Source organism: Lepidothrix coronata, unplaced genomic scaffold (genome assembly GCF_001604755.1).
Source record: "Lepidothrix coronata isolate B3197 unplaced genomic scaffold, Lepidothrix_coronata-1.0 Scaffold250, whole genome shotgun sequence".
Taxonomy (NCBI): Eukaryota; Metazoa; Chordata; class Aves; order Passeriformes; family Pipridae; genus Lepidothrix; species Lepidothrix coronata.
This window is the reverse complement of record NW_016690430.1, coordinates 534,886-557,021: the sequence shown is the minus strand read 5'-3', so window position 1 is coordinate 557,021 and position 22,136 is coordinate 534,886. Positions and strand designations below refer to the sequence as shown.

The 22,136-nt window shown below is 36.9% G+C and overlaps 1 protein-coding gene across 4 annotated transcripts in view; it reads left to right on the top strand.

Moving 5' to 3' along the window:
- Nucleotides 1–22,136, top strand: part of COBLL1 (cordon-bleu WH2 repeat protein like 1) — a 99,843-nt gene that overhangs the window by 37,300 nt on the left and 40,407 nt on the right. Inside the window, exon 1 of one of the 4 annotated variants that reach the window (XM_017835190.1) lies at nucleotides 4,153–4,307. The exons of the other annotated variants lie outside the window; for them this stretch is intronic. The gene's annotated coding sequence lies outside the window, so the exon portion shown is untranslated. Of the gene's footprint in view, nucleotides 1–4,152; nucleotides 4,308–22,136 lie in introns of those variants that run through there. 4 annotated transcript variants of the gene reach the window in all.

Below are 22,136 nucleotides of genomic sequence, written 5' to 3'. Positions count from 1 at the left end.
ATTGGATTTTTTATTTTTTTTTTCCCTTGGAGATGTTGTGTGTGTGTGACCTCCCATCTAGAACTGAAAATTCTGTAATGGCATATTGTTGATGAAATGCCGTTCCAGTACTAATGACAAACTGTGAGAGCTAGCATTGGCTAGTTTCAAAGTTATGATTAGCAATTTGATTTTTAGAAATACGATTAGCAAAATTAACAGTTTAATTGCATGAGTTTCCTAGTGCTGTCCAGAGATGTTATTGCAAAACTGTGCAAAATATGTACAAATTAACTATGAGCACTTCTCTGTCTTAAGTAAGGAAATTAAAAAGCAGAAGAATACAGAATTCAAACAGAAGACATGCTAGTTACTTCCATGTATCTTCTTACACACAGCTTTCTCGAAGGCAATACTTTTCAAGTTATGGCCTTGATGAGCAATGCACCTTCTTCCCAAATTTGTCCACTTTGATTTAGCTTTCTATTAATAATGGTATAGGTGTTGTTGCCGTGGAATTTAGATGCTGAAAAAATCTCCAGAGCAGTTAATTAGGGGTGAGATAAGAAAGGGTTTATTTACCAAGGCTAAGATGTTACAAGACGCACCGGCAGTGCCTGAGATGTTACATTTTATAATACCCTCCATCCAATCCCAGATGTGTCCACCCTGTGGCCTTTACTCTGGACCGCCCTGGGTCCACCCCCTGAAAATGGGTCTGGGGTGCATTTTGGGACCCCCTGTTCATCCCACCTTCATCTCCCTCAGAGCACAAAGGGTACATAGTTACCCAGTTTTTGACCATGTTCTGTGGTTTAGGCCCTGATATGCTGTTCTGCCAACAATCTAGGCCTTGCCTTGACAAAAGACTCAACATTTCTATTGGATTCGGGAGTAGGATTGATATAGGGAGCATAGAATGGCGTAAGAGGGTTAAGGAATGTGTAAACAAGGGTGCTACAGAGAAAGGGATGTAAGGGAGGCTGCTTTTAGAGTCTACTTCCACTACTTATAAAACTTACAAGTCTTACAAATATTAGAAAAATAAAAAACATTAGGGGCTTAAGGCATCAGTGTCAATAGAGGGGAACAGAGAAGCTTATTTGAAGCACTTTTAGATTGCATCTAGTGTGTCTATTTTTTGCTTAAATAGTTATTTTATTTAGAATTAATGGACTCCCTTCCATTAATTGCATCAGCACATGACCTTGGAGTGTTATATGCAAACAGTGTCATAGTTCATGTAACTGATGAACTGGGAAGTTCGTGTATGAAGTGTTCTAAGTATGGTTCTGCAGTGTCTACATGCCAACACTTCCTCAGAAGCCTTTGCTCTCCAAATCCAAGCAGAGGAAATAATAATAGACAAGTCTTTACAGTAGTATTTTCCTTTGTGTTATGTGGTTGGCTGGTGGGTTTGTTTGTTTGTGTTTTTTGAGGAGGAGGTGCCTTAATTACTTTTCTGTTAAATTTTTCTATTACATTTTTAAGCGACATTGACACCAAGCACTGAGGTTTTGGTACCAAAATCAGTTTATCTTACCAGGTCACTAACTTTTTAATTTAGAATTTGTTGGCCATATGTTCTGAAACCATTTACTAGCACATAGAGTGCCTTAGTGTAAGAGTCCACAAAGTAGGTAAATAATATACTCAAATCAAATTTGTATAGCTTTGGCAATCAATGTTATTACATAATCACCTACTTTATCCAATGTTAAAGTCACAGCTATATTGGCATATTTCTTTGCCAATATATTAATGTCATGCTATCTAATAGCAAAATAATCTCCATATATAAACAGTTTAAAACATACAGGGAGCAATCTTGTGGCAGAAAGAATGGCTTATGTTCCACTTGGCAATTGGAACAATTACCAGGCCACTCTTGAACTTCTGTCTGAGGGAATAAAACTTTCTGTTTTTTAGAATTCTTGCCCTCTGGAGTAAGAAAAATGACAGGAGATGAATTGATGTTCTAATTTACATTATGGTGCTACTTAACTAAAATACAACTTTTTGTTTATTTTCATTTGTTACTAGAAATGTCAAAGGAAGACTGTTACTGATCATACTTTCAAACTGAAAACTTAGAATAAGGACTTCAGCAACTGAAGTGGTTGTGCATAGTCATATATTATCTGTTGGTTCAGAATCTACTTAAATATCAAATTTATACTTTGAAGGGACTTTTGTTTTATAAAGTAGAAAGTAACTGTTGCAATCTTGGATGACCTCCAGATCTCCTTTGAAAATCAGTTTCTTTACTAAATGAACAGGAATTGCTCTTCTTGCAATTGTTTTTGCTTTTAACTCAAATAGTAGGGATTTGAAATTTGGGGGAAAAGCAGCCAACAAAGCAGATTAAATAGACTCTGAAGTCTAGCTTTGAAATATTACTGTAGTAAATTGTCTATTTTGGATGAAATGATGTATGATTCTTTTATATACGAGAGTGAAAATGTTTTAAAAGAACGTGATAGTGTTGAGTGCAGTGTTAAGACTTTTTCATATGCTTTCCATAGGTTAATACTGTCTTTCCTTTCAGAGGAAGAGAGAACTGTCTGAGATTTTTCCATCGCAACACTGATAAAAAATCATGGTATGAAGAAAATTCTTTAGCTTTTGTATGAAAATGCACATGCTTTATGCAGATTTTCTTCTTAAATTGGTCCAAAATGAACTGACAAACCCAAAATAGGTATCAATTCCTAACCTATCTTTACAATAGCAGTCTTGTCTTAATGCTCTTAAATGCCATTTCATTAATTTATAAAATACTCTGAAAATTCTGAAGTAGGTGTCTCTCTTATGATGTGATTTATATTCTAGGGATATTTCTTGCTGGACAGTACAACGCTTGAAGAAAAACTAATGAACCACTCTCCTGTTTTATGCAGATGGGATTAGATAAACTCTGGTTTACCCAGAAAAGAATAAGCAGCCAAGTAGTTTCAAAATACAGCCTACCTGCAGTGCCACCCTGTGGCTTTCTTTTTTCATGGCTTCTATTAAACCAACCAGTTTCTCTTGCCTCATCCCAAGAGGCAAAATTACTTGTGGACTTGTAAAATGTCTGTGCTCCTGGCTGCAGACCTGGTCTAACCGGGATAGTACAGCACAGTTTTTTGCCTAACTTCAGGGTTATTTATCCCTGCTGAAACCTGCTTAGATGGAGAACCAGGAAAAGCATTTCTGAGCAATACCAGTTTATTCACCTACCACATCAAATCACTGAGCAATGGCTGGTTTGGTCATTGAAAAGGAAATATCACACTGGAGCTGGAAAGTAAAACATGTCAGTTCTCGGCAGTAACTTGAAGGACTGTGTTTATTGTTCTCATCAGTTCCAGTGATGTTATGTGTGCAAATAGTTTATTTCCAGGTAGTCAGTTTTCTAGGAAGATGGTTTACCTTTCCAGTTGGATTGTCTAGGTAAGCACAGCATTGCTTATGGAGACAGTTGATAGTATTTTGCATTTGAGACATCTGCATTTTTGTTGCCTTCAACTGAAGGATGTCAGAGAGACTTTGTTTTCAAAAGCAGCATTATGCTTTGAGGTAGTAGTGCTTTGCCTTGGCAGGGTAAGTACCTGCGTGTTCAAGACTGACTTTCACATATGGGAAGTAATACAGTGTTGAGGATATTTCACACCAAGCAAGTGCACAGGAAGGAACTTTTCAGCACTGAAGCTGTTTGGCATGCCTTGGAGAGGAGAGCCTGTTTTCTTCCTTACAACCTGCTTAGCTGTGAGGATAACTAAGGTCTCTGAATGAAAGGCAGGGTTTTATCTATCTGTATTTTCTTACTGTCATTCTGTCAGGGAACAGCAGAACAGTCTCTCTTGCCCTTTCTGTCCGGGTGGGAGCAGTAACATCACAGCTCAGTGCAGGCATCAGCAGCAGTTTTCTGGGCGTACTGCCACAGCCCACCATCTCTCCCCAGAACCCCAAAACCTGGCCTGCCACTCCGTAGTCCAAGGACAGTGTTTGATTACATTTTTGACTGTTTAAAATCAGTGCTTTCAGTGTTATAAGAGTATTTATTGTAATACTTTGACCATGCTGCTAAAGTGTTTATTTTAACAAAAGGCGCTTCCCACGCTCGTGTCTCTGTTCTTGGCCTGACGGTGTTGCCTCTGTTCCCTCGCTCTCACAAGCACTTGCTGCCTCTGCCCCAGAGCTGCTTGCTGAGCAGAGGCAGGATGAGTGACTAAGGGACAAATCAAGTCTGGGCTGGCAAAGCCTCAGCATGTGTTATTGAGACACCTCTGGACTTCAGCGTCTTCACTGAGGGCTCTGGTAGAAACGAAAAATGTAAGAGCTTGGTAAGTATCAAGTTGTGTTTTTAATGTGTCTAGGCTTTCTCTGGTAAGCAGGTGCTTATAGTCACATTTGTTTCATAATTACAAAAGTTATACTTGGCCTTCTTTTTCCCAATTCACATATTTTGCGTGTGAACTGTAAGTAGAGGTGTATGAATTTGGGGTCTGAGTTCTTGCAGAATCTTAAAGCTAGCAGTGGAAATATCTGATATTAATGTCCATACCTGTAGGTTGTACTGTTTGTTGCAAAATCTTGTACTAAAGATGGAAAGTCTTTAATAGTGAGAATTAAAAATTGAATTTTCTTTTCTAGTGTTGGCAGGAAGATTTTCATTCTTTGAAAAGAAGTGTTGTGCTTTTTGTTTATTATTTTTATTATAAATGCAGTATATATCTAAGCAAAATTATGAACAAAAGGCTTAAAAAAGAAAATGCTTAAAGACTGTACTTTATTATGGTAAAACAGTTATGAGTGGTTTAATACCTGCAGTTAAATACCTGTTTTTAGAAGTCTGGATTTCCAGGTAGGAACAACCAAAGGTAGAAGAAGTGGATGGGAGGGAAAGCAACAGAGAAGGTTTTGATTACTTGTCTTTATTTAGGAAGCTTGTTTGCTCTTTCTACCCGGCATCGGGCTTCTGCAGTACTGGTCATGTGTAAACTAATGTGTCTGTAATTTAAAGTGGTTATTGCAGAAACTCTTCAAGCTGCTATAAATTGCAATGGAAGGAGCAAGTTAATTGTACTTTAGATTTTGGAGTTTATTTTTCAAATGACTCAAATGTAAGTCATGGATAATTCTGATTGCTCTTTCTTAAAACAGAAGACAAAACATTGAAATGTTGAAATGTACACATGCATGTACATTCTTGTGTATCACAGGTCCTGACTTGAGTCCTTCCTATATTAAAATTTTGCCTGGCGAAAGGTCTCAGTTCAAGACTTTAGATCACAAAAGGACTGCAATTTTTTTTAAGAAAATACATTTAAAAACTTGTATACTTTGTATCAAATTCTTGTAAGTCTCAGCCCTGAGAATAAAAGCCTGTTAGTATTTCTGATGGCATTTCATTTCATGGTCAAAGAAAATCTCTGCTTGCTGTTGTGAAAGTGAAATTCGTGACTGTGCTGTAAGCCCTGGCATATCTTTCTGATAGGTACTTTTGTTTATGTCTTTCTTTAAAGTAAAATTAAAAAGAATTGTCACAAGAACTCACCTGTAAAACTTTCTGTCTTTAGGAACCTTTATGAAAAGATGCTTTTTGGTTTTTACAAACAGCCCACAATGGGACAGGGAAAACAGAGCTAAAAACCCAAACAAACTCTCCCAGTTTTGATACATACTGTTCCTTCAGTTCTGGGATATGCTGTGTCTAACTTGGACTGTTTGATGTTTGATAGAAAAAAAATTGCCAGATATAGCCCCTTACTGTAACTGTTTGCCTTTCTGTTGAAGGCTTGCTATGTTTACAGGGCTAAAGTAAAACACTGAATCATAAAAACTTGGTGTATTGCATTCCTAAATTTCAAAGTAGATACTATCAGGTAGAGCAGACCAAATGTTCTGTGACTGGTATAACACTACAATAATATAATGCTTTTTTAGCAGCACATCAAGACAAGACTCCTAGAAACACCGGTGAACTTACTATGGCATCAGGGGTCTCTTACTACATGAGGAAATATTTTCCTTTTTCTCTTCCTTTTTTTTTTTTTGTCCACCAGAGCTCAGCTTCTTTAAACTGTGCTGTTGGAATTTCTTCTTTCCTCTGCTTTCATTCATTTTTTTTCTCTGCAAGGGTTTTAATTTGATAGAATTTCAGTATTTGTAGTCCATACAAATAGAAGTGTTTGAATACTTGTATGACCTCTTCTTTTAATCTTTTTTGAGTTGCTAGAAAATCAAGCTGACAGTCCTGCTATGTGAAGAGCTTTTAAGAACTTGGGATATATTAATATACAAATTTTTTTTAAGCATATTTTGTACTATTACACAGAGAAGACAGTCTGCACAAGTGGTATAGCACCGTGTGGTGAACTGTATAGCCATGCAACTATCTGGAGTGCCACCATGCAGGATATACAGGACCACTGTGGGGGGGATCAGTCCCCGCCAGCATGGGTTTGTGGAAGACTTGACCAACCCAGTGTACTGCTATGACAAGGCCTAGTGGATGTTGTTTACCTGGGCCTTAGTTTGTTTACCTTAGTAAAGCCTTTGCCAGCATTTCCCACAGCATTCTCCTGGAGAAACTGTGACTGGTTGTGCCTTGGATGGACGCACTCTGTGCTGGATAAAAAATAAATGTAATAGAGACTGAGTATGACTGGAGCACTTGTACTTCTGAATATTAAGTTGATGTGATACGATCCCAGTTTAGTTGTCTGTGATAATGATTTCAAAGATATGTGCTTATCTGAATTAGCTTATGTGTGTGCATAGTAAGAAAGAACACTGTATTTCTTCCTCATTCCTGTCTTACTGGTAGCTGGGAATCTGAGGCATATTCCTTCCCACATGCCATTTTTGGATGTCCAAAGTCCAACCATGGGCTTTTGCTCCTCAGATGACTTCTTACCCCTCTGGATTGAAGGCCCTCCTGTAAATCAGTCTGAGCTTCTGTACAACAAACTCTGCTCTGAATTGTTTGATATCATAATTAAAAGGGGAGGACTTTTCATTATAATTTTAGTACTTACCCCAGTGCAATTAATGTATAATTTTTCCATTGTCTTGTGTTTACTTCAATTTGAGGAAGTACCTGAAACTTACATGACAAAGTTTATAACTGTAGTAGAAGGTTTGCTTTTTTTCTTTATTTTTATTTTTTCTTTTTATCATCTGATAAGCACAGGAACTCAAGAGATTAAGAGAACACCACCAGATACACTGTTCTGAAGAATGGAGTGAGAGAGTGCTGGATGAAGCAAACACAAGGTGTCCTTGCTTCACAAACTGTTTAGCATTGAAACACTGCAATTATTTTTAACTTTTTGTTTTTTAAGGAGAAGAGCAAGTGGTACTGAACTTGACCAGAGGTACAGATTTTAAAGGCAGCATTATACTATGTGTAAATGTTCAGAACAAGAAACTTTTTTAACTTCTCATTAAAGCTACAGCTAAATTTTTCACAGCACCAGTGCCATAAGAAGATCTGTCAAAGTACAGACTGTTCTCTCAGGGAATGGATATAATTATGAAAACTTGTATGTGAAACTGGATCTGAAAGTTTCTCAATTAAAACATGGGATTTTCCAGAAGAAAATCAGTGAGGGAGTTTTATTTTGTCTGTCATTTTTTGATTAACTTTCTAGGCCTCTGAGAGTGATTTAAGGAAGCAAAGTAACTGAGTTTGGAGCTGTAATTCTCAGATCTCTAAAAACATAGAGGTTTTTTCACTTTTTTTTTTTTTTGGGTGTATTTGACTGTTGAATCCCATAGTGACATTTAGTGTTCCAGAAAGTCTTTGTTGTGCATGGCTCCTGCTTCTGCTGGTTAAGGAAAATAATAGTTTCAATTCTCCTTAATGTTGCCTAAATAAATTGTTATCTAAAGAAACGTGAGGGCTCCAGAATCTTACAGAATAGTCATCAAAATAATGGGATTCTTAGAGAATCCAAATTCTCTTTCATAAGTGAGTTTGGTGGGCTTAAAAGATATTTTTAGCATGACAACTTTTAAATAATTGGATACTGTCTCTTTTTGACTGTGTAACTTCAGTCACAACTCATGTTTTCCACATTATGTTCCTTTGAGGATGGTTTGGCAGTGGCTATCCTCTTTTGAACCTCCAGCGCTTCAAAAACCTGTATGGTTGTTTCCATTGGTCTGTGCCCCGTGACAAGGGTGTCACACTTTCTCAATGTAGTTTTTTGGTGATGGCAGTTAAAAAAAAAAAAAATCAACAGCAACATTCAATAACGTTTTGGGACCTGGTTCTGCCAAGTTACTGCCTTCCTTGTTCCACAGCACCGAGCGCGGGTATCGGTTGTGTGGGGGTGTGGCTGCACCACCCAGGGAAGGCACGGCTGGGGGGGTGGCTTGGGCTGCAGCCTTAATCTTACAGCATAAGTAGCACAGTAATGATGGCACCCTGTCATCAGCTGGTAACTAGTTTGTGGCTATTGAAATCCAGGGGGTTTTAGTGCTGAACTCTACATCTTTGACTACTATTGTAATCATAGTGTTTAATAATGCAGCTTGCAGCTGGCATTGTGCCACCTTGTGATTATAGCAGCAGCTTAATTTATGGAAATAAACTGAATACAAGATTTGTGGTGATTCTATTTTTTTTGTTCTCTTTCTAGATCTGAGATTTAGGGATACCTTGGTGTACTGTTAAGCATATATCATATTTCAAGCTTTTGCCGAGGATTATAAACTGGTGTTGTAGCTGTAGACCAGTAGTTGTTGAGCCCAGCTCTTCTGTACAATGTGTTTGCTGTAATTTGTATTGGAAGACTTCTCTAAGTTGGTATCTCTAAAATAAAAACAAGCTGAAACCTCCCAGAGGCAGCTGAATTAGGCCTGTTCATGGCTTTCCTGCCTACACGCTCTGCTAAATAAAATAATACTGTTGTTTCACAAACAGGGAGGGTTATAAAGGTAACTTTGCTGTGACATTAAATCTGTCTTGAGAGCTTTCCCAGAAATATGAATATAGTAATTATATGATTAAACAACAAGGAAACTTTTTGGGTTGTGCACTTCCTCAGGCTATTAACCTAACCGCTAATTAACCAACAGGAAATTCCAGACCTGAAAGTTTCATTATTGCCATACTGAACTGTGAAAATATAAGTGTGTTAATGAGGATTTCATTATAGCCATCTGTAGCTTGTTTTTAAATTGTGTCAAGGCAGGAAAAACATAATATACCATCTGTTACCTAGCTATATCAAGTTGACACAAAAAATATTTGAAAAAAATCCCCCCGTTTACAATCTCTGTTGTTTCTTATTTCTTATCTTTTATTTCTGGCAACCATTAGCCCCGTGGCAGTACTATCACCATGTCGTAATGTGTATTTTGTTCAGTTTCAGTTTTGTTTAGTAACTTCCATATTTGGGGGGGGGAAGAGATGCTGACTTCTCAAAATGGTAATTTCTGAGTGATTATTGACCCCTTAATTTCAGTGTCATACTGAAAGTCATATTCTCAAGTATGTCTGAATCACCAAAACTCAGAAGTTGAGAATTGTATTGCAGTTTGCATTTCTTTTTGATTTTAAGTGAATAAAGCTTCTGGATAACTTCTATTAGTATTCTCTCTTTCTCTGACCTAGTGAGCATGAATTGAAGCATTTTGCTCATCAGACACTGGGGTTTTTGCCACTTCTTAACCCTTGTGTTCCTGTATAGAGCTTAATCAACATGAACTTTCCCAAGTCCCTTGATTTGTGGTTTTCTTTGACCCTAAAAATGAGGGAAGTTGTAATGTACTACCATGTACTTACCAAGAAATATTATGGATTCTTAATTGTCAGATGTCTGTAGGTGTAATGGAGCCTCAGGTGAGAAGAAGGTGGTGATCCCATGGAAAAAGTTATAAAAATTGCTCTCAGGGGTGGAAGAGAGAATTGGCACAGAAGAAAATACTGCAACAATTTTGAGATAGCGAGGCAGATCCTTAGCAGTTGTGATGAAATAATGACTCAGGAAGGTAAAAAAATGTGCTAATGTTTGCATATTACTTTTTGTGCTGTGTAGAGAGAGATCTATAATGTAAAAGTGAGGATAAAAAGTTGTAATTGAGGTAGAGGGGTGAAAGGGTCAGGCACCAGTTTAAGGGAAGTTATGCTGTCGATAGGCGACCCAAAATATGGATTTGTCCTTTTGTCTGCAGATGTTTTCCGAGTAGGCACACTCTTTTTGTTTTGAATTTGCACAACAACTAGGACAGCTTTGGTGAGGTCTCTTAAATGCTACCTTAGTATTCAAGGCAAACTATAAATTTGGTGGCTGAATTTAAGAACAAAATCTGTTTCTCTGCAGACTGATAGAACAACCACAGTTAGAATAAAATGAGGAACTTGTTGATATAGCAGTGTATCTACAGTGTAAATGTCTTAAGGCTGTAAAAATATAAAAAGAATTTAAAGGCTCTGCCGACCAAACATATGAGGAAAAGCCAGCTGGCGTAGTCGTGCTCATCTTTCAAAAGACCAAAAGCCCACACCCTTCTAGGGAAACTGAACAAACATGGCATAAAATGGTAAACCTTGCAAGGTTAAATAATTTGACCCAAAATAAGAACAGAGATATGGGAAATGGTCTGCTATGAAGGTGAGGGGCTGCCACCTCAGAGTTCCACAGGTCTCTGTGCTGGCACTCTTAGTTCAACATGCTACATGCTAATAATCTAGAAAATAGCTTAATAATGAGGTGGCACTTTGCTGACAGTAAAAAAATGTTATTCATAGTAATAAGAGAAGACTTGCAGAAGGATTTTACAAAAATAAATGGATAATAAAATGAGGTTTAAATTCACTTTAGATAGACTCTATACAAATCAATTTGCCATGTACGTTAGCAAAGGAGTAGAGAAGAAAAAAGAAAGCATGATTTTGCCAATGTATAAATCCATAATGACAATCCAGTGCATGGTTATAGATTCTGTCATCTCCAAAAGGATATAATAAAACAGAAGAAGACTCAGAGAGAATCAAGAGGGATGGTCAAAGGTGTGGCTTTCATATAAGGGGGATGAGAGCTGAGAGACCACGTCATTATGTTCTTAGATTTACCTTTTGTACATGTACTAATTTGTTGTGTTTTAACTGTTCCAAGTAAGTGAAAAGAGAACATGCAACAGAATTGTTTAATGATGATCCACAAAATACTTAAACCAAATGTTAACTAATGGTAAAATAATTAAGTCCCTCTTAATGTTGAGTGATTATACAATCTAAAATCAACTTTCCTTGTTGATGTGTGACTTGCATAGAAAAACAAGTTCTTGGTCTGCTTCCAAGCCATTTGGAAGCCTCTTGTCTATGCTCTCTTCTCCAATTCTTTTTGATATAACAAAACTATTTGCCTGTCCCTGGAGACTTGGCTGTGTTGGTCCATCACAGATGAGATGTCATCTCAGTAGGTACAAAGCAACTGAAGAGAGAGTATTTAATAAAGCAGGAATTTTATCTGGAGGAATGCCCATTCTTAGCCTAGTAATCTAGGTTTCCTGCTATTCTTGCTGCTTTCAGACTTCAGTTTCTAAAGGATATTCTTTAAAAAAAATAATCATTACTATTTCAGGGTTAGATGAAATCTCAGATAGTTTTAAAAAACAGTCTTTTGTTTATAACAAGAGAGACAATAGGTTCAAAGAGCTCTCAGCTTCACAGATATGTCTCTATTGGGGATTTTTATAAACATATAATTCTGAGAAGCTTTTCCATATGCAGATAATTGGTACACATTATCTGAGGTCTAACAGCCTATTGGGCTTTTAGAGTTGTGGTTTGTGTTTGTTTGGTTTTTTTTTTCTTTTTGCTTCTCCCCTTTGCAAAAGTAGTAAATGCTCTGGGTAATCACAGACAAGTGAATCTGAAGGTATTAAAGATCTAAAAATGAATATTGGGAAGGTTTGGTTTTGTTTTCCTCACTGGTATATACAAGTCTTCATATCCTTTTGGTCTTGGAAACAATTATATAGATTATAGATCATCAAACATATGTAGTAAAATATGACCTGTACAGGGACCTCTTTAGAAAGTGTTTTGTATTTAGCACTACAGCATCATTCTATTTAGCAAAATTAGATGGTTTGCTTCTTTTAAAGTATACACACAAGAAATAAAATAAGTCTCAGTTTATGGTCCATTCACATGCATTGCCTTTTGTTGCTGATACAATTCAGTTGAAGTTTCATTTTTAGAAGTGTTTGCTACACAGCAATGCCATAATGAGTAATTTAAGTAGATGATTTATGAAAAAATGAGAAGCAGTCTAAAATTCTAATCCAAATTTTTATCAAACTTTTAAATTCCATTCCCTTACATGGTGGTTTGGTTTTTTTTTCCTAATACCCTGTGTAAGCTCTTCTCACACCCCATCTTTTAAAATTCTTAACATTTTACCTTCCACAAGTGTTCTAGGAATTAAAACAAACAACAACAAAACAATTAAAAAACTCCAACCACACAACCAAAAAAAACCTCCAGTAGTCCATGCTGAGTGATATTGGTGGGGGAAAAAGTAAAAGTAACCTCTGTGAGATGCAGGGGAAATAGCCAGGTACATACTTGTAGAAGTGGAAAATCTTTCTTTCCTTTCAGGCTATCTGAAACGTTGGGCACTTGCTTATTGTGGTCAGTAATATAAAATCCCATTGGTCACTCCCTGAATGAGAACCATATGATTTTTTAACAGTGATAAATTTATTGCTTAATCTGTGAAAGCCATAAAAAGTAAATTGGTAACTAGGTAAACAGTATGTAAAATTTAGTACTGCAAAATAACAGCAAGACTAAAAAAATCAGGTATTTTATTATTGTATTAATTGTATATTTCTAGCTATAGCCCTTAGACCCAGATAGTAATTAATACCTCCAAGTGAAATTCTCAATGTTTTGTCCTGGGTAGGACATACTGGCCATAGGCAATAGCCTGGTGTTTTAGCCAACATTGGTACCCTGTCTGCACTGGAACGTTTGCTACTGGCAGTCTTGTCCTGCAAGCCTGGCTACATCTGTATTATTGCCCTCCCCAGATTATCTGGCAAGTGAAATTGCTTCAGGGATTTTTATTCTTTCTGTTAATTTTTGAAGTTTGGTTGCAGAGGGCAGTCGACTTGAACACAGTCAATTGATCCGATTGTTTGTTTCATTCAACCTTACACAGGTTTAGGCAAAGCTGACTTCGATTTCTGTTTTGTCTGGGATGGGTGACAGGACTTCTCAGGTAAGAAAGATCAGATAAGGAACTGTCGGTAATGCTGTTCACTCAGCACACATGCACTCAAGGCAGATGTTATCCTCTCACTGAAGCAGTACTCAACCTGCTTCGAAACACCTTGTGGCCTGATACAGATCTAGAAGCAAGGTTTAGGAGTGATAGAAACCTTCAGGATGTTGCCATTGATGACAGCAGTTGCCCAAAGAGTTTGTTGACTGCATTCCTTCCCACTCCCTGGGTAGACTGAGCTGTATGCAGTCCTCACATGGCTGTATGCATTAGGTTTGACTTTGGGAAAGGTAACTGAATTGAGAATTGCTTTTAAGCAGCTTCTGGTTTTAACTGACTATGAGGTCAGGCTTCTGTAAATTATCCTGCTTTAAACACTGCTGAGTTGGTTGTTTGTTTTCCTGATAGCATAAGTATTGTGCTTTTGTTTGTGAAATTGATTTGTAAAGATCTTAAGCTTCAATAATTTTGTAGGTAGTACTGATGTAACTGGATGTAAATGGGTATTTGCCTTTACTGTATGAATATTCTACTAATCACTAAAATTTGCTCACCTGAGCTGTTTAGTTTGGTATTTTACAAGCAGAGAAATGGAGAAAGCTAAAAAGCGTGGAGAGAAGGATGAGTCCTAATTCTAAAAATTCCCATTAAACTTGTTTTGCAAAAATAAAAGGGGTGCGGAAAACAGGATTGGATTCTTTTTATGGTATAAAGCCACAGAAGACATAACAAAGCTACTTAATACTCTCTTTTGAATTGGCTGAAGTAGATATATCAGGATTACAGGCTATACAAATCTCTAGATGTACTCTGTAGGCTGTTTGGTCAGGTGGTGGGATTATAAATAGGTAGGCTTACTGAGGTCAGCAGTAGCGGAAGGAAGCAGTGAGCTTGCCATGCACACACACAGTCCCTCCCTTCTACCTCCATGTGCTATTGAAAGAAATTCACCTCATATTAATGGAGAAGAAGAACCTGTGCAATGTTGGAGGTAAGCAGTAGTAGTATAATCAATTTTAGCTATTATTCTTCCTTCTCCTTGTTTAGATGATCAGCAGAATTGGCTTCAAAGTAATACTTATGTTATTTTACTTTTCCTAACACTTGCTGTGAGAAAAATATTTACCAATAATTATATACCTGCAGCAACATACAAGTCCTTGGTCTTTGAGGGAGTGCAGAATTCATGTGTAGGGCAGTACATAAACTGCCAGAACTTAAATACAGGCCTGTAAGAAGAAAGAATAATTCACGTCTGTTGTCCTTTTTCAGACAAAGCATGTGATTCTTTTAGTCAAAGATACAAAAGCTTTTTAAAATCCCACTTCTGGCTCAAAAATGAGGGTGTATAAAGACCTATAAATTTATCCAGGTGTACAGACTGCTGAAATTTCAGTGGTACATTTCTGGGTAGAGAAGCTCTTGCATATTTTATTTTAAGTTGATGATTGGTGCCTTGAAACTCAAATGAGGTTATTGAGATTATTTTAATTGAGGAATGCTGTTATTTCATGCAGATTGTAAGGTTTTTCTGATTTCTTTGATTTACTTTCTTCTGATTTTGATCTAAAATCTGTTTGGAAAAAACCCCACTAGTCGCTTGTAATAATTTGTAAAAGTCAATTCCTTTAGCGTTTAATATAGTAGAGTCTTTGCTGTGTATTCTGTGTATTCCTTGGATATTGTATATCACTTTCATTTATCATGGAAAGCATTATAACAATTTTGTGGACTAAATGGACTAAGTACCTAAATAACTGCACAAAGCCAAGATGCACTTGGTTAACAGCAACAAAGAAAGAATTTAAGAAATAGAGTTCAGTTGAACTTCTTATAGAAGTCTGTATGCTACTGGCACTAAATCATCTGTTAACATGTTAAAAATTTAGCAGTGAAGTCTACTAGCTGTAAACTTGTGGTAGTGAAAGTTGAAAAGGATGTGGGTGTGAATACAGGAGTGAAGTGTAGCAGTTGGAGCAAATTATTCATCAGCATAGTTGTATGGGAAAGGTTCTTTATGTTCCCCAGAGCAGACTGCTGATAATTGTAATCCTTATTATATAAATAAGAATTTTTTCCTACTTTCTATTTAATGCTGAAGTTCTGTACCTTTTTACAGAAAGTGCAGAGGCTTTCTAATGGAAGTAATGGGTTATGTTACCACCATCATGCAGGGAGCCAGTTTTCTTTGAAGAAATACCTTCTTCCTTGTCTGTTGCAAGGATCCAGTAAGAAATGGATCCAGGGGATTTTGAGTGTGCCTGGTACCTATACCCAGGTACCTGTATTGGAGGCATGTGTGTATGTGAGGGAAAAGGGAGGGGTCCATATTAGCCTCTTTTTGCTGTGATACGGAGTTGATCTGCTTTTCTTTCCTTACCTTTCCCAGCCTCTAAATCCATCCAGTGCCAGCCTCCAGTGTTACTTCTAAAACATGATTCTGAACAGGAGAGAAAAGCAGCAGCAGCAAAGCTCAGTTAAATTGACAATTCTTACATCTATTGATGTTCAGAATAGCAGCTGAAAAAGCCATGAGCGGAGCTAGGTGTTTCATCTGCAGGCTTTGAAAAGACAGTGCTGTTATACCTGCTTTCATGGCTGGGAGATAATGGCCAGAGGGACAGATTCAGGTTTTGTTCTATTTGAGAGCCCCTGATTGAACTTTCTTACTAGTCATGGAAGAAAAACATCTGTATGAGCAACCTTTTAGCAGTTCTTGAAAAAGATTTGAGGGTTTGTTCCTAGCGGAGGTGACATGTGTTTGCTTGAGTTTTAAGTATTTGTTAGATTTATTAGTGTATCAAAGGTTAAGCTCCCCCTTTCAGATCAAGCTGCTCTTTGTTTTCTTTTCCTGTTTATTCAACCAGTTATATATTACTCAATTACTGTTACAGATTTACTGCTTTCTCTTGCGTGCACTCCTTCCATTCTGGCAGGCTGTTTTCATAACTGCAAATATAATAAAGGCTAAGTGAGTCATAGGAGGCTTTAATAGTTTTGAATACCATTCAGATTTTTTGTTCTTTCTTTTGGTAGCAAATCTGGGTTCCTTTTTGCATTTTTTTTACTTTATGAAAAGGTTGCAATTAGATTTGAGTATCTGCTTACTGCAGAGGTATGTCACACATAGACATGCCGAGTTTGTATTTGTATTTTGTCCTATTTTGTATTTTATATAGTACAAATACATATGTTATATATTTTTGTTTTGCCCTACTTACTTCAGAAATCTAAATTCTTAACCTCCTTAGAAGTAATGTCATCAGAAATAATTTTCCACAATATTTCTTCATTTGTTGTTTTTGGTTTCTGTTCTCTTTTTTTTTTTTTTTTTTAGGAGAAAAAGAATTACCTCTCGGTGCAACAGGATGTACTGTAATGAAATTTTTGTATCAGAACACATTTCTATAATCCCTCAATAGTAATAATAAACTTTATGCTAATTTATAGGATAAAGTATCTTTTTATCCTCTGTTGCCTGCTAGGATTCTGAAGCTCTTGGCTTGTCTTCCTAACAGCAAGGCAATTCTTATGCCTAGAGAGGAACTAACCATGTTTCTTTGGATAGTACAAGATCTGTGCTCAGGAGTTGAGTCTTTCATATGCTTTAAGTGACCTTGAAAAGATCATTGTAATATTAGTTATAATTTGGCTTTGAAGGACAATGACTGAATAGTTTTTCTAGAAAAGTTTTAGATTTGTACTTTCATTAATTATATGTTTATACTGGAGTTGGTGCCCCTTTAATGCTAGAAGGGGCACAATTGAAAACATGCCCATCATGCAGATCTGTGTTTACATTGCCTCTGAATTGCCCCTTTTTCCTTTTAATAAGAGAAACATTGCATGAATAATGACTCAAATACAGTCACTTCTGTTTTTAAGACTGCCACTGCCATGGGGACAGACAATCAGAGGGGGCAAATGTCTGTTCCAGATGGTCTGGAGGGAACCAAAGGATTCATTTGCTCCTTTCTCGCTTTTAGTGTGAACCAGACATCCGAAGATTCCATTAAGCTTTCACCTTACTGTCATGGTTACTGTCCTAGTTCTGTGATTTATTTCTCTCTAGTATAAGACTTCCTAAAAAAAAATCTTTTCTTCAGAGCAATGAGGCTATCTAGGGGGTAAATCCACACATCCCATGGGCTAGGGAAACCTCTTCTCTAGCAAGACCTTTGAAAACATGTCCTGATTCCAGGGATGCCTTATTTTCTTGATCCAATTTATGTATGGAAAGACAGTGGAAATGCATTTTACTTTTTTTTTTTTCTTTTTTTTTGTAGCAGTCATCTGAATATAGGCATGAGTAAGGGAACATCTGCAGATGGTTTGTTGTTTGGTGGAACCTTTCTGAGTAAACCCATAGAGATAATCTTCAAAGATCACTTTATTAATACTGTTATCACCCATAGCTTTACTACTGCCATGTCATTTTATTTATCAGTTGCACAATGAATTATTTTGTTGGCAGAGCTATATACCCAGTGCCTTATTTCTAGTGCCATCTTACTCTTATCTATTATTTTTAAAATACGGGTGTGATTTACAATATTGATATCCTTTCAGTCTTGGGAATCTGTATAGAGAAATGCACTGTAAAATACTCCAGTATTACAAAAGATTTACAAATTGGCTATGTTTGTTCCTCCACCTGGAAACTGAAATTAAAATGTGTTTCTGAACTATTTTTTCCTTGATACCTATTGAACCACCTGCTAGACACAATATCCTTACAATATGACCTCAGAGTCTTGCCCAAATAACGGAGAGGATGAGTTTAGAACCTGAAAGACCATAATTCTCTAAGGAGCGGGTACAGCAAGTATTTTTCCTTTATTTTGTCCTACATGTATCATAAGCCTGGCTTGAAGGGATAACCTAAGAATGGACAGTGTTTGACGCTCATTGATCCATAGCTTGATCTTAACATCTAGCTGGTGCTTTTATAGTAGAAATAAAGAGAGAGATTGTATATCAAGCAGTGATATTGATGTTGAGATAAAAACCTAGTGTCAAGGCTGATAGTCATGTTATATAGATGCTATGACGCTGGTACAGAAAATATTTGGGCTGCTAAATGTTAAGGAGAAATATTAGAACACTACAGTATGTTTAAGTTAAAAGTAATGTTTTTTGCAGCACTTACGGCATCCCAAATTTTCTATAGAACCCTGTGTGCCAGGTAATAATTTAGTCAAGATGAATAGAATTTATTTTTAAAGAGGTCTTCTATTCATATGCCTGAAATATATAGCAGTGATTTTTTGAGTGACTTGCCTTGATAACTTCAGTCATTTGCTGGACTATGATAAGCATAAGCAGATCAGATAGTAGTGCTGCAGTTGTCTCCAAGGTTTTTCCTAGCAAGTAGTGTTTGATTTTGAAGACTTGCAGTGAAAGCATTAACCTCAAACACGGAACAGGATAAACTTAGTGTAGAAGACAAATTTGTTCTGTGAGTATTAAAAATGGGTATTGGTCTGGGAATGCTTATATGTGAAACTAGCGGCCTAAATATTTTGTATACCTGTTGGCCAAAACGGATGTATCATTGTAAAAAAAAATCCCAAATCGATGTTATTAATGTAGGCCTGAACTCTTGTTTGAGAAGATTGAGTGAGGTTTTGGCAGTCTGCTACTATGGCGTGGCAGTGAAGCAGCATTATTGTAATAGTCAAAAGCATTATAATAATTGCTTGGGGTGAGAGGTCAAGGACCAGAAAAGCTCCAGGAGAAGCTTTATTGCAGTGGCCTTTTTTCTCTCTCGATGTAATTTTAGTAGAGTTAGATCCTTTTCTGACTTTGAGTGAAAATAACACTAAGTTTTGCTTGTACTTTGGGCATTTTGTAAAGTTTGATTAAAAAAAATTGCTTTTGTATAAACCAGTGTTCTTGATGTTGCCATAAATCAAATTAATCAGCTGAACTCTACCTGTTGTGCTTAGAAGCTTTTTACTGTACTATATTTAATGAACTATTTCAGTACCTTAGAGATGACTGAATTGCAAGTGAGATCTTTATGACCTTTCCTGTTCTTGGTGATTGCTATAGAAAACTTGAGAAAAGGTTCTGATGTTGGAGATGAGGTTCAAAATAATTTCAGTGAGAGTGCTATCAAGCTGTCTTTGTGTAGGGTCTTATGTAACTGTGTTCCAAATGGGAAGTTAAGCACCGTAAACAGTAATATTCCTTGATGCTATAGCCTTTGGTTGTACACAAATACAGCAGATAGATTTCCTCTCTTTTCTGGAAAGTGTTTCTTATTGAAAGGAAGTGCTGGTGACAACTGGGATATCCAGGTCACTGTCAGTTCAAGTATTTCTCATTATTTTATAGTGCCTTTTTCTAGTTACTGATAGTTAAAAATATACTGTTTGTAACTTTGTAACAACAGGAATTTTTTGAAAATCAAATAAATAGATGCATTATTTATTTACTGTGTCAGACCTTTATTTTAAAAAGGGCTTCCACACATTCAGATCACTGACTCTTATTTTTTTTTTTTTTTGGCAAGCAGCAAAGCTGTTGAGATACAGCAATGACACTTTATTCTGTAGAGGTGGGATCTGAAGCAGATAAAATATTGACTTTGTGGCCTTGCATTTGATTTAAAAAGATGTACTGTTTTTCTTAACAAAATGATAATGTCTTCTATCTGCATTTGGCTGAAGGAATTCTTTAATATAGGAATTGTGTTCTGTCAAAAAGACAGGCAGAAATTGCAGGTGGGACTTCAGAAATTTGAATTTCTAAGAGATGTGAATCAGTTCTCTGGAGAACAATATAATCTCTTCAAGATGAGGGCCAGCTGAAAGACTTGGCATAAATAGTGGCCTCCAGGTGCTCTGGTAACAAGGGAAATAGAAACTCTGCCCAGGCTACACCACCTTATATGGGTCCCTGTGAGAGCACTGTGGGTGTTCCTCTGGCTGCCTTTTCCGGGACTAGGAAGAACCTTTAATTATTTTTTTATTTTTCTGTTTTGTCTTAAGCAGTTGTTTAGAGAAGATTTACATAGAAGATAATATGTTGCTGTGATTGTTTATCTGATTATAAACAGTGGGGAGCACATCCCTTACAGAGTTGAGACTGGGCAATTTGAATGTCTAGTGTAGGTCAGGCAGTTGATGGGGCTGGGACCCCTGGGGACAAGGAATGAGTGAGGACCCACGTTGTGTAGGATACTGCAGCGCAATTTCCAGAGGAGTTCTTATTGTGAGTTGTGGCCTCAATCGATTAAAATTTCTCTTTTAACTTCCTCTTTGTTGTAGCTAAATAAACTGCACTTTGATTCTTCCTGCAGCTTTCCTTTAATTCTGTAGTAGCCATGAAAATTAATAGCAGGTTTTTAGTTGTTCTAACTTCTTCTAAGGTTTACTTTGAAAATTAGAACAGGTCTGCTTAGGTCCTAGAACATCTGGAAGCTATCTGAACATGAAAGGTGATGTCAGTGAGACTATTTACTGAACACTTTTTTTGTGGCTTCTGAAGTGTTGTTTTCATATGACTGGTAATTATACTCTGTGTTATGATTGTATTTTGTCTTACTAAAAATAATGGGTTCCCTTATCAGGAAAGAAACTAGCTGAACAACTCTGTCTTTTTAACAAAATCATTACAAATCAACTGCTCTCCTGGTTTGCTGAGTACCCGGTAAAATTGAAGAAGCAAGAGAAAACCAGGCTTTTGTTTGTTGTTTATGATGGAGAAGTATTTGAAATGATGGTGTAGACTTGGAGTTACTTTTGGTGTTTGAATAAAGTGATGTGTGGAGAATGCCTTGGTGAGAAAACCACCTGTGTCAGCTTCTTGAATTGCAAAATAGGGAGAGGAGGGGGTTTGTAGTTTAAAACTGTCCCTGCAAGTGTATTTCCATCACCCATAATCGTAGTCGCTGTCCAGTACCAGCTCTGCGGCTGGGAGAGCAGCCCAGCCTACCTGTCAGGCAGCTGCTGCTCTGGGAAGATAGAGAGACAAATAATGAGAAAGCTGTAAGACCAAATGCAAATACTTTGGGCTAAGAAGGAGAGATGGGAGAATTGGTGAGAAGGGAAGTAAAAAGAGACATGCTATCTGGAAACAGAAAATGAAAGCATTGGAATCCCTGTTGTTTAATAAGAGGTTGCCAGACAGTTGGTGTGACTTCTGAGAAAGTACACTTGAGGATTTTTCCTCCTTTGTCTGGAGTGGAAGACATAAGCATAACTAATCATAAAGCTCATGCAGATGTGCTAGAGATGGGTGGGGCACCAGGCCCCAGTGGGGGATGTGAGGCTTCAGCAATCTTATTAGACTGCCTGACCTCATGTGTGTATGTGTTCTTTATAAATGCATGGAGCTTCATCTCTCCAGCTGTTGCACACATGTTTTAATAAGAATATTTGGTCAGTTTTTAGCTCTCTGCAGTGTAAGTTAGACACTGTATGAGTAAAACCATATTTCTTATTTGTACCCTGCATTCATTTATTGCTGTGTGTCATTAAGCACTCTCTAGTAATAGTAGAGTTCCAGTGATAAAATTGCATTTGTCTGCTCAATGGAAAATAGAGTCTACTAGCATTTGCAAACAAGTCTCTCTGTGACACTTCTTCAAAGATTAAATTCTGAGTTCAGTTGTGATAAATACCTTTTGACAGTCATTTGAAGTCAGTTAAAGATGTGAGAAAGAGTAAAGAAGGGGACAAGCAGTATTGGTTCACTTTGGGTTTGGATTTTTTTTTTGGTATTGATGTTGTAGGGTGAGTTTTTATGTTCCAGGGGTTTTATTTCTTTTTAATAGTTGTATTGATGCTCTGTATTAGCTAATAATTTATATTTAGCAGTTATGCAAAAGCTAAAAATCATGCAAAAAACCCCTAAGGAAGCTGGGGAGGAGTAAAAAGAAATTCGATTCATGCTTTTTATAATGTTTGCATAAGCGTG